We start from the raw sequence: 15,389 nt of genomic DNA on the forward strand, positions 1-15,389 counted from the left end.
TTATAAGTTTTTAATTGAATAATTAATATTTTTAATTGAATAAATTAAAATAATAATTATTTTTATGTATGAAATTATTTTTTATAATTAATGATTAAAACTTAATTTATAGATTTTAATAATTTATATCTTTTAAATAATATAATAAAACTCTTTGTCATGTCAATTTCGCATCCATCAGAATTTTTTAATTTTGTATTTTTTAAAATGGTTTAAACATTTTACTTTTAAAACTTGAGTTTTTAATTTGATGAAAGATGAAAATATACGTGTTTCGTTCTCAAAATTTTTAACGAGCTTTTGCATTGTTTCAAATTGTAAATATAATATTGTTGAGCTTTTTTTAACTCAAGCTTTAAATGAATGCTAAGAGTGACAATTATTAGAATTCTTTTGATTTCTTATTTTTATGGACATAAAAGTTTTACTAAGAAAAAGTTACGAATATAGATGTAACGCTAAAAGTTGTACCGAATGATACATTGAACGATCATTTCTTCAAAAGAGTATTTTTTATCAAGGTGTAACATTCCAAAAATACAGTATAAAACTATATCATAGAATACTCATATATTAACAATATTACAGTTCATAAAGTAAGGGTACGCTTATGACCGAACGACCTTACAAAATACCACAGAAATTAAACTTTACAAAGCTAAATACTTGACCGAACGGTTTCAACAAAACAACCTTAAACCGAACGGATATACAAAACGAAATAACTATAACTACCGAATGGTTCTATGGTTCGGCCTTAACCTCCACTTCTTCAAGAGCCTCTTTGATGGATGAGCCTCCAAGGAGATGACGAATGTGCGTGTCGCGAGCTCCTTCGAAGCTTCCTCCAGAGATGAAATCTGTGGAATGTAAACGAAGCTCTAGATTGAGAGCTGACTCGAAGGAAACTGAGAGAATTGAAATCGATTACAGAAAACCCTTGTTGAGAGGGTCGCACCTCCCACAAAAGTTGTGCATAAAAGAATGCAGTATAGTGCTAGGAAGTGACTCCTAGGTCGTCTCTCAAGGACCAAATGTGGTTCAGTTTCACGCCAACACGTAAAGGGGGGGGGGGGTTTGTGAAAGTTTGTTTGTGGATGAAATTAAAAAGCGTCGAATTAAAACTGGAAATTAAATTCAACCGAACATAATTGAAAACACTGAAATAAATGAACAAAGCATGATGACCAAACGATCCTACATTGTAACCGAACGATTTCTAAAACAAGTGAGGAAATTGGAAATGCAAAAAAAATAAAGAAGCCGAACAGAATAAATAGCATAATGAACGGAAACAATAAACCGAAATAATAGACATCACAGTGAATTGAAAAGTAAACTAAACAATGCAAAAGATAAATATCCAAATACAACTAAAACTATTAAAATGCAACACTTAAACTGAAACATTAAATGCACAATGTTGTAAACTAAACATCAAAGGCAATTAATCTAAAACAAATAAAAGATATGGATGCAACCCGTGGCCGTGAGCAGCTTCCAAGAGAATTGGAAATTAAAAATGCTTCTAATATGCAACTCTTGGCCGTGACTCACTTGCCTTCTTCAATTAAAAACCCAAAACTTCTTCTCTCAAAGTCAACCACCGGACACAATACACCCACCTACTCCCATCTAATGACCTCTTTATTCCCAAAGAAATAAAGAAAATGAGTGCTACACATTCTGCTGCGTCTTGGCCCGTCCCATCAATCAACACTTTTCTCTTAAAAGAAAATAAAGGCTAAAGAAAATAAAGGCTAATTGTGATAAAAAGAATCCCATCCAAACCGGAAAACCTGTGCTTCATTCTCCTTTGAAAGAAAACGTTTCTCTCTTTTCTCATAAAGCAATGAAAGTGATAAAAAAAACGTAACAGCGTGCATTACCAACAATTAATCACCGTGCACTTCCAACTTAAGAATCGAAAGTTGTTCTGCTACTTCAGAATAAAAGAAAGAAAATGATAGTAACACAAAATGAAGGTGGCGGCTGGACGTGATTCAGCTCCCTGCACTGTGCACACCAATTTCTCTCCTCACCCGTAACCTTCCATACGTCCCTCTCCGTTCTTCCCCTTTTTTTTTTTTTTTCTTTCTCTCTTTTCGCCCCAAAAAGAAAATCTCCCTTCCCCAACAAGTGGCGGCTGGATGCCCCCAAAAAAGAACTCTAAAACGAAGGTGCCCTATGGTGGCAGCTGGACTTCTCCATGGGCCCTGCTGGATATGCAACCTCTGGCCCCTCTACTTTTTACGCTACCCTTTTACTGGATGCTCCATTCATCCGCGCACCACCCTTTGCTGCTGTACGGCTTCGTTCCATAAAGTTTTGTCCCCTAGCACTTTTGACTTCCTTCAATTAATTAATCACCACAAGAATGCACCTCTTTCCCATTATGTGGGCCGTGACCTATGTGGCATGTGTTGATATGCTTGACAAAATGAATTGTCATGGGCTGTGTTGGGCCGTGTGCAGCTTGCATTTCCAATTGGTTCCCTCCATGCTTCACGGCAAAAATGAATGGTAATGTGCTTTTAGCATGAATTGGCTGTGTGATGTGTATGTGGGTTCCAAGTTTTGCTTCCAAAAATTCATGAAGTGAATGACATGTTCTCCCTCTTTCACGTGCAGCCCCATCCATTCTTTACTTCACTAAAATAGATCCACCTTCTCCACTGGACGGTGCTTGCTGGAATCAAGCTCCAAAGGTGCATAAACCAAGTTCTGGAAAAATGAAAGCCACTTCCTCTGCTGGACCGTGAATGTGGCTGCTTTCTTTTTTTTCTCTTTGCTATCCAATAAAGCCAAGCTATTGTATGCCTTGTTTAAGAGTGTTAGAAGGTCTTAGCATCGTCCAATGATCAATTCCAGCCACCACAATTACTAAACAGCAAGCAAACAATGCAAACAGATTAGAAATCACTCAAACAGTAATCACTGGACTGACATATGAGAGTAAAATAAATACTGGGAACAGCACAGAACGAATTTGAACAAAGTAAAAACTATACGTTAAAATAGACATCTAGACGAAACTATGAAAAAAAATTGCATGGAAAACGGATAAGAATTGAACTCAAACGAAGACACACAAGTTGACACAACATTCACGCGGCAGCCAGCGAAAATAAAAAATGGCTAAGATGCATTGGCTCAATTGCCATTTCTCATTTAGCTTTCAAATGTCCCAAAAAGTTATCCAAAATTTTCCCGTAATTAATAATGCAAAATAATAAGCTCAGATAATTCAAATTAGTTAAAATAAGAATTTCCGATCAAATTAAGCACAATTAGGACAAACAGGAAAATACCGGACGTTTAAGCATAATTCCCCGACTAATTCTAGCACATTAAACTAAGTGAAGTGAACAAAATATTGACTCATCAAAATAGACCACACTTAGTCTTTTGCACTCCTGGGCAAAATCAAGACGCAAATCAGGGAATAGTTCAAAGGACTTTTAAGAAGGTGACACAAAGTCGACACACACAAAATAAAGACTCGCAAGGAAACAAACAGAATTTACACAGTCCTCAAGAAATCTGGACAGAGAAAAGAAGTAGACAATTCCAACACAAAATGAATCAAAGAAAGCAGATACTCATGAAATCATCCAAGTAATTCAAGACATGGCAAAATGATCAATCAGCTCAAGAGGTGAATCAAAAGTAACATAGCCTCACAGATGCACACAATGAGTGTTTCTCTCAAGTGTTTAAGGTAAATCGATGTCACTCAATGCACTCAAGAAAGCAAACAACAACAGACTTGGCAAACCTCTAATATCATCACTCAAAACATATGCATGTTCAAATCAAAAGGTCTTTTCATGGTTGTAATGGGGCCAAGGACAAGGGAGGATATATCTGGATAAGAAGCTACAAACCATAAGGAACAGAGGAGCAATGGGGAACAAGTGTAAACACATTCAAACACACCCACAACCTCTAATTCCATCATCTTCTTGACTCCATTATTCACAATTATTCACATTTTTTTTTCACTATTTTTCTGCTCTCTTCTTTTTTTTTTTTCTTCATCCTTGTCTCTTTTCTTTTCTCTCTTTTCAAAACAAAACTGTAAAAGACAAGATACACATATATTTACCAAAACAAAACAAGAAGAGGAACCAACTAGCCAACTCATCAGAAACCCCCAAGAGACCACACTTGTTCCCAAAACACTTCCAAAACTCCAAAATTCCCTAAGGTTAAGGTAATCATGGTTTTTCACTTAGGGCTAGTGTATGAGCATTCGAAATAAAGAAATGGGGGAAAGTATAGGCTCAAAAAGGGTTTTCAAAGGATTAGAACAAGGTGAGCTTATTTGGCTAGAGAGGCTCAAGAACAAAACTGCCTTTATCACTTCCAAACATGCATATCAATCAAGAATTATCAACAAGAGTCAAGCCAAGGCATATGTGCAAGCAATCAAGAGACATATCACACACAAGAAAGAACATAAAGTGGCTCAAATTCTCACACAGGGCATTTGTGTCACAATCAATTCAACTCTCAATCATCATGATCATCTTCTCAAGCAGAGAAAAGCAAGGATTTCAAACAAATCAGAGTATCAATGAAGTGAAAGATACATCTACAACCTAAACAAAGTCCAGAAATCAAGAGAAACATGTAAAACTGTACACAAGACACGACAAAAATAACCTAGAAAAGAAAAAAAATTTAACCAAGAAAACAAAAACTAACGAAGAAAATTAAAAATCTCCCCCAATAGACCACACTTAAACTACACAGTGTCCTCAATGTGTCATAAGCATAAGATCAGAAATCATAACAGTCAACAGATCATGGACAACTGCAATAAAAGTAGGGAAAGGGGGAGAAGAGAGAAAGAAAACTCCCCTGCTCATGGTGGCAGTTGCCAATTTTGGACTTGTAGGGAGATGTCTTCCACCAATGGATCCAGCAAAGAAGTTTTGAGGAAGAACTGCTTCATCCTCCATATTTGATCGAGCAGGGAAATGTCTTCCACAGCTGGATCTAAGAAGAAGTGATTGTTGATGAGTGGGTTCAGCAGGTGCCTATTGATCTTGAAGCTTTTGTCAGTGTCAGCACCTTTGTTGTCCACTGTGGGTGTTTGTTGATCAAATTCATTTGTACCTCCTACAATAGGGTTAGTGCAATGTGGTTCCAAAGAAATGACATGCAGGGGTATACCACCCAATCCCAGTGTAACAGGCTGAACAACAGATAAACTCTCAGAACATGAATCAATTTCAAATTCAGAAACAATATCAACCACAGATTCAGATTCATGTTCAGTGCATGGAGAATAAACATACGAATTTGATATCAAAAATTGATTCTCATCATGCAGAGAGGAAGAATTAAAAACAGACTCATCAACAATACAATCATCAACATACCTATCAACAACATATTCATCAACAGCATAGTCAAAATTAGGTATGTTTACCTCCACTTCCTTGAAGATTGGTAGACTGTGGGGAAATGAAGGTGGTCTACCTGGTTCAGAATTACTGCTTATTTCTGCCTGCTCCTCAAAATACTCATCACTCTCCTCAGGTGCAAGGGTATGGACATAGGACGATGGGAAAGTAGATGGCACAGTAGTAAGCTCATGACTCTTCTCCCAATCTTCTATGTTGATGCCACTATCATCATCATCTGGAATCTGAACAGTCTGAAATGGTAACTCTGAATCTTGAGACTGTTCCTCAGTGAGTTGAGTGGCCATCTGCCCTATCTGATCAGTCATACTCTGAATGGCAGCTCCTATTTCTTGCTGGAACTGCATGTTCTCTTGCTGAAACTGAAGGTTCTGCATGGTCATCTGCTCCAACAACTCCTGCAATGTAGGCTCAGAAGTAGAAGGCTGAGGAGCTATTTGGGCAGGAGCATCATATTGCTGACTCTGATATTGCTGGACTGGTGGAGGCATGAAAGTACTCTGGAATGGTGGTTCTTGATATTGATGCTGTGGAGCATTATACCATCCCAAAGTAGGGTCATTCCATCCAAGACCGTTGCTGTAAGCATATTGCACAAGGGAAAATTTGCTCAGAAACTGATGCTCAAGATATCTCCAATCGGTAACGGATCTTAGAGGAAGAGAGTCTTTCCAATCCTTAGCTGCTCCTTGTAATGAATGCGGAAATGCGCTCAAGAAAATGTAATCAAGAGGGACATCTGGAGGCTTCATTGAAGAGCACATGATGTGGAGCTCCTCCAAATGTCTGTGTGGGCATTCTCCTGCAAAACCATGAAACTTAGGCAACAAATGTATCAGTCCAGGGGTGAGATCGCAATGAAGATCATCCTCCTTAAGTGAAACCGGCTCACAAAGAGCACTCTCAGAAATTAGAGGATGAGTCGTATTGTTCTCAACATAGAAATCAGCAGAATATGAATTACAATCAGAGTAACATGCAGAATGAGAATCATAATCAGAGGCACTAGCAAAACAAGCAGTATTCACGAAATCAAAAAAGGTAGACATGGAAAAAGAAGAATACTAAAAATCACGAAACAAATAAAACACAACACATTTATACATGCAACACACACACACAAAACAGAACATCACATCACATCACATCACAAGACAAGACAAAACACAGCACACACTAACACAACAGAAACCTAAGACCGAACCGTTGGTCCCCGGCAGCGGCGCCATTTTGTTGAGAGGGTCGCACCTCCCACAAAAGTTGTGCATAAAAGAATGCAGTATAGTGCTAGGAAGTGACTCCTAGGTCGTCTCTCAAGGACCAAATGTGGTTCAGTTTCACGCCAACACGTAAAGGGGGGGGTTTGTGAAAGTTTGTTTGTGGATGAAATTAAAAAGCGTCGAATTAAAACTGGAAATTAAATTCAACCGAACATAATTGAAAACACTGAAATAAATGAACAAAGCATGATGACCAAACGATCCTACATTGTAACCGAACGATTTCTAAAACAAGTGAGGAAATTGGAAATGCAAAAAAAATAAAGAAGCCGAACAGAATAAATAGCATAATGAACGGAAACAATAAACCGAAATAATAGACATCACAGTGAATTGAAAAGTAAACTAAACAATGCAAAAGATAAATATCCAAATACAACTAAAACTATTAAAATGCAACACTTAAACTGAAACATTAAATGCACAATGTTGTAAACTAAACATCAAAGGCAATTAATCTAAAACAAATAAAAGATATGGATGCAACCCGTGGCCGTGAGCAGCTTCCAAGAGAATTGGAAATTAAAAATGCTTCTAATATGCAACTCTTGGCCGTGACTCACTTGCCTTCTTCAATTAAAAACCCAAAACTTCTTCTCTCAAAGTCAACCACCGGACACAATACACCCACCTACTCCCATCTAATGACCTCTTTATTCCCAAAGAAATAAAGAAAATGAGTGCTACACATTCTGCTGCGTCTTGGCCCGTCCCATCAATCAACACTTTTCTCTTAAAAGAAAATAAAGGCTAAAGAAAATAAAGGCTAATTGTGATAAAAAGAATCCCATCCAAACCGGAAAACCTGTGCTTCATTCTCCTTTGAAAGAAAATGTTTCTCTCTTTTCTCATAAAGCAATGAAAGTGATAAAAAAAACGTAACAGCGTGCATTACCAACAATTAATCACCGTGCACTTCCAACTTAAGAATCGAAAGTTGTTCTGCTACTTCAGAATAAAAGAAAGAAAATGATAGTAACACAAAATGAAGGTGGCGGCTGGACGTGATTCAGCTCCCTGCACTGTGCACACCAATTTCTCTCCTCACCCGTAACCTTCCATACGTCCCTCTCCGTTCTTCCCCCTTTTTTTTTTTTCTTTCTCTCTTTTCGCCCCAAAAAGAAAATCTCCCTTCCCCAACAAGTGGCGGCTGGATGCCCCCAAAAAAGAACTCTAAAACGAAGGTGCCCTATGGTGGCAGCTGGACTTCTCCATGGGCCCTGCTGGATATGCAACCTCTGGCCCCTCTACTTTTTACGCTACCCTTTTACTGGATGCTCCATTCATCCGCGCACCACCCTTTGCTGCTGTACGGCTTCGTTCCATAAAGTTTTGTCCCCTAGCACTTTTGACTTCCTTCAATTAATTAATCACCACAAGAATGCACCTCTTTCCCATTATGTGGGCCGTGACCTATGTGGCATGTGTTGATATGCTTGACAAAATGAATTGTCATGGGCTGTGTTGGGCCGTGTGCAGCTTGCATTTCCAATTGGTTCCCTCCATGCTTCACGGCAAAAATGAATGGTAATGTGCTTTTAGCATGAATTGGCTGTGTGATGTGTATGTGGGTTCCAAGTTTTGCTTCCAAAAATTCATGAAGTGAATGACATGTTCTCCCTCTTTCACGTGCAGCCCCATCCATTCTTTACTTCACTAAAACAGATCCACCTTCTCCACTGGACGGTGCTTGCTGGAATCAAGCTCCAAAGGTGCATAAACCAAGTTCTGGAAAAATGAAAGCCACTTCCTCTGCTGGACCGTGAATGTGGCTGCTTTCTTTTTTTTCTCTTTGCTATCCAATAAAGCCAAGCTATTGTATGCCTTGTTTAAGAGTGTTAGAAGGTCTTAGCATCGTCCAATGATCAATTCCAGCCACCACAATTACTAAACAGCAAGCAAACAATGCAAACAGATTAGAAATCACTCAAACAGTAATCACTGGACTGACATATGAGAGTAAAATAAATACTGGGAACAGCACAGAACGAATTTGAACAAAGTAAAAACTATACGTTAAAATAGACATCTAGACGAAACTATGAAAAAAAATTGCATGGAAAACGGACAAACAGGAAAATACCGGACGTTTAAGCATAATTCCCCGACTAATTCTAGCACATTAAACTAAGTGAAGTGAACAAAATATTGACTCATCAACCCTAAAATCATGAACGAACCCTAGAAAAGAGGGAAAACTCAAATTGGACCGATTAAATGGTTCAAACACAAGATTGATCGGTGGAAAAGGTAAATCAATCGTGGAAATCAGAGGAACAATGAAAATGAAGGAGGAAGTGAGACGAAACCCTAGCGGAGAAGATGAGATTCGGTGGAAAACCTGGATCTAGGGTTGCAATGACAGAAGCAGAGGTTGAACGTGGAATCTATGATGAAACCAAAGCAAAACGGTGAAGAGGATGTGGTTGATGACCGAGGAGCTCTTGAGAGAGTGAAATGCAAATGACGCTGTGGCTGAGGCGTCATGGAATGAAGAATGTGGTTTCTGATGTGCGAGATGGAGTAACCAAATGATATGGGAAGGAAGGTGGCGCGTGCTCAAGGTTGAACACGTGGCTAAGGAGCGCTGATGCAAGGAAGCTGAAGAATGGTTGAACGTGATGTCATGGAGGAGATAGAAGCATCGTGGATAAAAAGAAATAGAAGAATGAAAATGAAGGTAGTGTGCTGGAAGGAGGCTAGAGGGAGTCTTTGGACTCTCTAGTCTATGACTTTCCAGAGAGAATAGTTTATGATTCAGAAAACTCAATTCTCATTAATCTCAAAAGTGAATGATACAATGGTGGAGACGGGTATTTATAGTAACCAATGCTCCTTACAAGCTAACCTATGAAAGGTAAAAATACTAAAGAAGGACTACGTCGGGCAGGATTACATCATACCCTCCCTCTTAAAAGAGATTTGTCCTCAAATCTGGCAATCGCCTTATTGATGGACAAATTTGTAAGCACCAAAATATGATGTCACAAACTTGTTTCACAATCGGCAAGTATGACCGAATCGTTTCAAGTAATAAACTTGGTAAGACCAAGTATCGTTCTCCCAAAGGACTCACGGCCTAGTTTAGTTATGTGATTTGTTGATTAGCTAAGACTTAAGAACACAATAATTGAAGTTTAATATGCAAAGACGAAAATTAAATATGTATGCATGAATTGATCAATGACAAAGACAAAAGATAAACACTTTCAAGGAAATATATGAATGAATATGTTGTTGGGGGTCAATTTCATCTCATCCACTCTCATATATTTTAGGAATTCAACATTCAAATCATCATTGTTAATGCCACTCTCTAAAATACCATTCTAGATGGCTTCTCCCTAATCAAATAGTTCATACAATTCCTAGCATTCCTAATGATTAGTTTATTTTGCGCAGGAGCTTAAAGCAACCAATATAATATTGTCAGTATAATATTGGGAGAAATTCCCCGGATCTAGATTTCCCCGTACGTGTCCGTATCAACAAAACCAATAATCATGCATTAGAATGAGTTAAACAATGCAAGCATTGAGCAAAGAGGAAAAACCCTAACTAATGATGAAAGAAAGCATATGTCTTAATTCAAAGATGTACTCAACAAATCCATATATGAGAGCTTCAAGAGATTACTTTGATTCCCCAACAAACATACAAGGTTTAGTTCACCATATTCATGGTGAACCTAGATGAATTACAATGAAAGTATGAAAGAATAAACCGAATAAAGTGGAAGAGGTAGCCTGAGCATCCAAGATCCTCCTTCAAAGGGGTGAAAGAGAGAGTGTTTGCCTCGTTTCTGCCAAAGATACTAACTAAAGGACGTGCAAGCCCTTAAATACTAATCTAGAGTTACAAAAGATTACAAAAGTCCAAGCCCAAAAAGTGCCGCTCAGCGGTATTTACCGCTCAGCGGTGATTGCGCGTCTTCTTTCTTCCCCTCAGCGGCCATTTTGCCCCTCAGCGGTTCCATCGTCACCTCTTGAGTGCCGCTCAGCGGTAGTTTGCCGCTGAGCGGTGCCTTCGACTTCTCCTTTTTGCACTCTTTCTTGTCTTTTCTAATGTCCTCTCTCTTATTCTTCACTTCTTTCACCAAATTCACCTCAAAACCTGCACAAGAACACTTAAATCAAGCATAAACCTGTCCAGCTCTCTTATTTCTGAAAATATAAACAAAAGGCATGATTTCAAGCTAGTTTCTAAGTCTAAAGGTTGCTTTTAGTATCAACTTTAAGCATGAAAATAACAGTTTTTCAACTGTTATCACTTATGAAGAAGCTCCACACAATCTTTGGGAGCATGGCCATCTTGGAATGGCCTTATTCTTTTGTATCAACTTTTTCTTCCTCCTGGATCAAACACAAATATACAATAAACATCAAATATATTTTCAATTAATATCAATCTAAGAAAGAATTTTTCTATAAAAACAAGGAAATAAGGACTTCTAATATTTTGTTTTATCACTTTTGGAAATTCTAGAAGTCCAAATTCACTTTTATCTTGAGTTATTTCTTTCCTAAAAGATAAGAATAATTCAAGATTTGAATTGTCATATTTTGAAAAAGTTTGCATAGAATATGAGATGACAATTTGTTTGAAAGAGAAGTTAAAAATTGAAAAATAATCAATTATTGGAAAAGAAGTAAAGATTTGGAAACCTTCCCTTTTAGGTTCCATGGTCTTTGAAAGAATAGGATTGGTCATCAGTAACAATTTCTCCTTTTCTTTCTTCTCTCTTTCTTGCCTTTCTCTCTTTTCTTCTTCTTTTCTCTCTTTCTTTTCTCTCTTCTTCTTTTCTTTTATCTTCTTCTCTATCTTCCTTTTCTTCTTCTCTTTCTTCCTTTTCTTCTTTTCTTCTTTTCTTCTTCTCTCTTCTTCTCTTCTTAATTCCTCTCTTCTTCTCTCTTCTCTTTTCTCGTTTTCTTCTCTCTCTCTTCTCTTCTTCTTTCCTTTCTTCCTTTTCTTTTCTCTCAATCTCTCTTTTTCTTTTCTTATCCTTGATCTCTTTAAGTCTTGTCCCAAATTCTAGTTCTCTACGAAGAAACCCATGATCATTTAAACTCTCAAGAAATAATTTTCCATCATCAATGCAATCCCTAATTAGTTCCAAGTTTCTTTTAATACTTGAAGGCACAAACTTTCTTCTCATGCAAGCTTTTAAATCATGCCAATCACGTATGGAAGACTTTCTACCTTTCCTAACATGATATTGTCTTTCATTCCACCACTCACTTGCATGCTCTTCTAACTTAGAGAGATATATGCTAAGGACATAATATTCACTCTCTCCATAAAACCAAGGATTTATTTTATCAATTTCTTTTTCCCAAGCTAGGTATGTTAATGCACCTATGTCTTTACCAAAGGATGAAGATTCCTAACTTGTTTAAACATTTCATCAACATTATCTAACCTAGAAGACCTATATGAACTATAACAAGACATCTTTGTTTTTAAAAGTTTTCTTAATCTAAAGGGTTCAGAGCTTCCACTTAGACAAGTCCCAAGTAAGAGAGGTGAGTCATAAAGACTGCTTAAGTACCAAATCTTTCCTTGCCAGAAATGCTTATGTTACTAACTACTTACCCTTTAAACTAAAATCACCTTTAGAAACAAAGTACACAACTCACAAACAATCACAAACAAACAAAAATAGACTCCTAATTTTCGGACTCTATTGTGACAAGGCCTAGAGTTTAATCCCTTTTAGCCTAAGTCACCCCTAAACGTGAAAAACAAAGCAAATCAATATTAAAGTCTACTCCTATGGTGAGGCTTGTAGCTTTGGCTAACAAGACACACTCACCTGTCTAGCTATGCTAAAAGTAAAGCAAGTAAAGTTGCCAAGAGTTTGAAAGAGCACCAAGGACTCTTCCAAATACTTGGACTTTTTAAAGGCCTTTTACAACAAAAATGAAACTAAAAGAAAGCTAGCCTATCAGCCTATTACACATCAAATGGAACAACAAAAATACAAAACATGCACGCTGCCACGGTCTGGTCCTGGTTCAGCTACAGTCCACTTTTAATGTCAAGTCCTTGTGCTAAAAACACGTACACTGATGTTGTTGTTTCTGGCAGCTTTAACCCTTTTCTAGCTTCTGGATTCCACTCTCTTTGGATCTGATTCACCACTCCTTTAGTTCAAAAGACAGCTTCTAGCCTGGTCCAACTAAAATTTTGCTCAACTTTGTTGCTTCTTGACAGCTTCTGGAATCAATGCTTTTAAATCTCCTGGCCAGTATAATCCTACCATCATAAATCACAATTGGAATCAATGTACCTTATCTACACACAAATATCAAGAGGATTTTAACTTCACACAATATAAAAGATTATTCCCTTTTTTCCTAGTCTCGTGCACTTGATGCAGCTATATAAATTTCTTTTGCTCTCAAATGACAAACTGCAATCAAATATTCACACTCAATTCAGCAGAGCAACCATCAATGCTATCAATTCCCAACTAAGACAGAAACATTTAAGCAATCCAAAGGTAAGAAAGTTAAGCAACTTCCCTAATTAATTCTGTTACTGCTTAAAATTCTTGACTCCAAATATTTATCAACTCTACACACAACAACAAACCTATTCTACACTTTCTCCCTGCACTGATTCAGTTCAGATCTGCTCACAGAAACTGATTTAAACAACCATTCAATTCTAATTTAAAATCTGATCAATCCAATGGGTAAAAAGAATTATGTGCTTAATTCAACCACAACGTCAGAATTGGAAATTAAGTGCTTTAGTCACTTCTTAAAATTGAATGATGCTTTGGCAGTTAAAACAAGTTCATGCACAAGCCTAATTACTCCAAGCAAATCAACTCATGCATAAATCAGTCCATGAACAACTAACTAGGTGGCATGCAAGGGTATGCAATCAATCAATCTGAACAAAACTGAAATCTGCATGTGATTAATACTAGGAAAATATTTTCTATATGCATTTGGAAAAAAGATCTCAACAAAGAAAGAGTGATGGTGCTAATCAGGACTAAACAGATTTTAACAATTGTAATCAAACTATGAAATCAGTAATCACATTCAGAACATTTAATATCTCAATGATTTCAGCAAGCAGTTTATAATCTAAAATGAATGCAAGAGCAAATTAAAATGAAAATAATCACAATTGCTCTAGTTTGATCACTCAAACTCCTTTTCCCTGCACAATGAACAATCACAAACAGTTAGATTAACAATGAATTCTCTATCTCAAAGTGCTAAGGAATTAGGCCAAGTTAGCCACACTGATAACAGTTGAAAAACTGTTATTTTCATGCTTAAAATTGACACTAAAAGCAACCTTTACACTTAGAAACTAGCTTGAAATCATGCTTTTCTTCATATTTTCATAAATACGAGAGCTGGACAGGTTTATGCTTGATTTTAGTGTTTTTGTGCAGGTTTTAAGGTGAATTTAGTGAAAGAAGTGAAGAAGGAGAGAGATGAAATCAGAAAAGACACCAAAAAGTGCAAAAGGAGAAGCCGAAGTCACCGCTCAGCGGCAGTTTACCGCTGAGCGGCACTCAGGAGCTTACGGGAGGTCCGCTGAGGGGCAAAATGCCCGCTGAGGGGAAGAAACGACTCACGCACTTACCGCTGAGCGGTACTTTACCGTTGAGCGACACTTTTATGGGCTTGGACCTAATTTTCTGTAATTTATGAATAATATATAAGCTTTAGGGTTTCCTAGGGTTAGGTATCTTTGGCTGGAACGAAGCAAACACTCTCTCTTCCACCCCTTTGAAGGAGGATCTTGGATGCTAAGGCTTCCTCTTCACCTTTTTAGGGTTTTATCTTTCATTCTTTCATTGTTATTCATCTAGGTTCACCATGAATATGGTGAACTAAACTCTGTATGTTTGTTGGGGAATCAATGTAATCTTTTGAAGCTCTCATATATGGAATTTGTTTTTACATCTTTTATTTAAGATCTATGCTTTCTTTCATCATTAGTTAGGGTTTTTCCTCTTTGCTTAATGATTGCGTTGTTTAACTCATTCGATGCATGATTATTGGTTTTGTCGATACGGGCACGTACGGGGAAGTCTAGATCCGGGGAATTTCTCCCAATATTATATTGGTTGTCGATAAGCTCCTGCACTTATGAACTAATTATTAGGAATGCTAGGAATTGTATGAACTCGTAATTAGGGAGAAGCCTTCTTGAAAGGTACTTTAGAGAGTGGCATTAACAATGATGATTTGAATGTTGAATTCCTAAAATATATGAGAGTGGATAAGATGAAATTGATCCCCAACAACATATTCATACATATATTTCATTGAAAGTGTTTATCCTTTGCTTTTTGCCATTGATCAAAACTTCATGCATACATATTTAATTTTCGTCTTTTGCATATAAAAATCCAAATATTTCGTCTTTAAGTCTTAGCTAATCAATAAACCACACAACTAAACTAGGCCGTGAGTCCTTTGGGAAGAACGATACTTGGTCTTACCAAGTTTATTACTTGAACGATTCGGTCATACTTGCCGATTGAAAAACAAGTTTGTGACATCATATTTTGGTGTTCATAAATTTGTCCATCAAGTTTTTGGCGCCGTTGCCGGGGACTCTGGTTTAACTGGTTAATTTGTGTGATTATTGATTATCTTTGACTTTAATTTTGAATTTCTGTTTTTATTTTCTGTTTTTA

The sequence above is a fragment of the Vigna umbellata genome, chromosome 7 (genome assembly GCF_029865625.1).
Source record: "Vigna umbellata cultivar VRB3 chromosome 7, Vumbellata_1.0, whole genome shotgun sequence".
NCBI lineage: Eukaryota > Viridiplantae > Streptophyta > Magnoliopsida > Fabales > Fabaceae > Vigna > Vigna umbellata.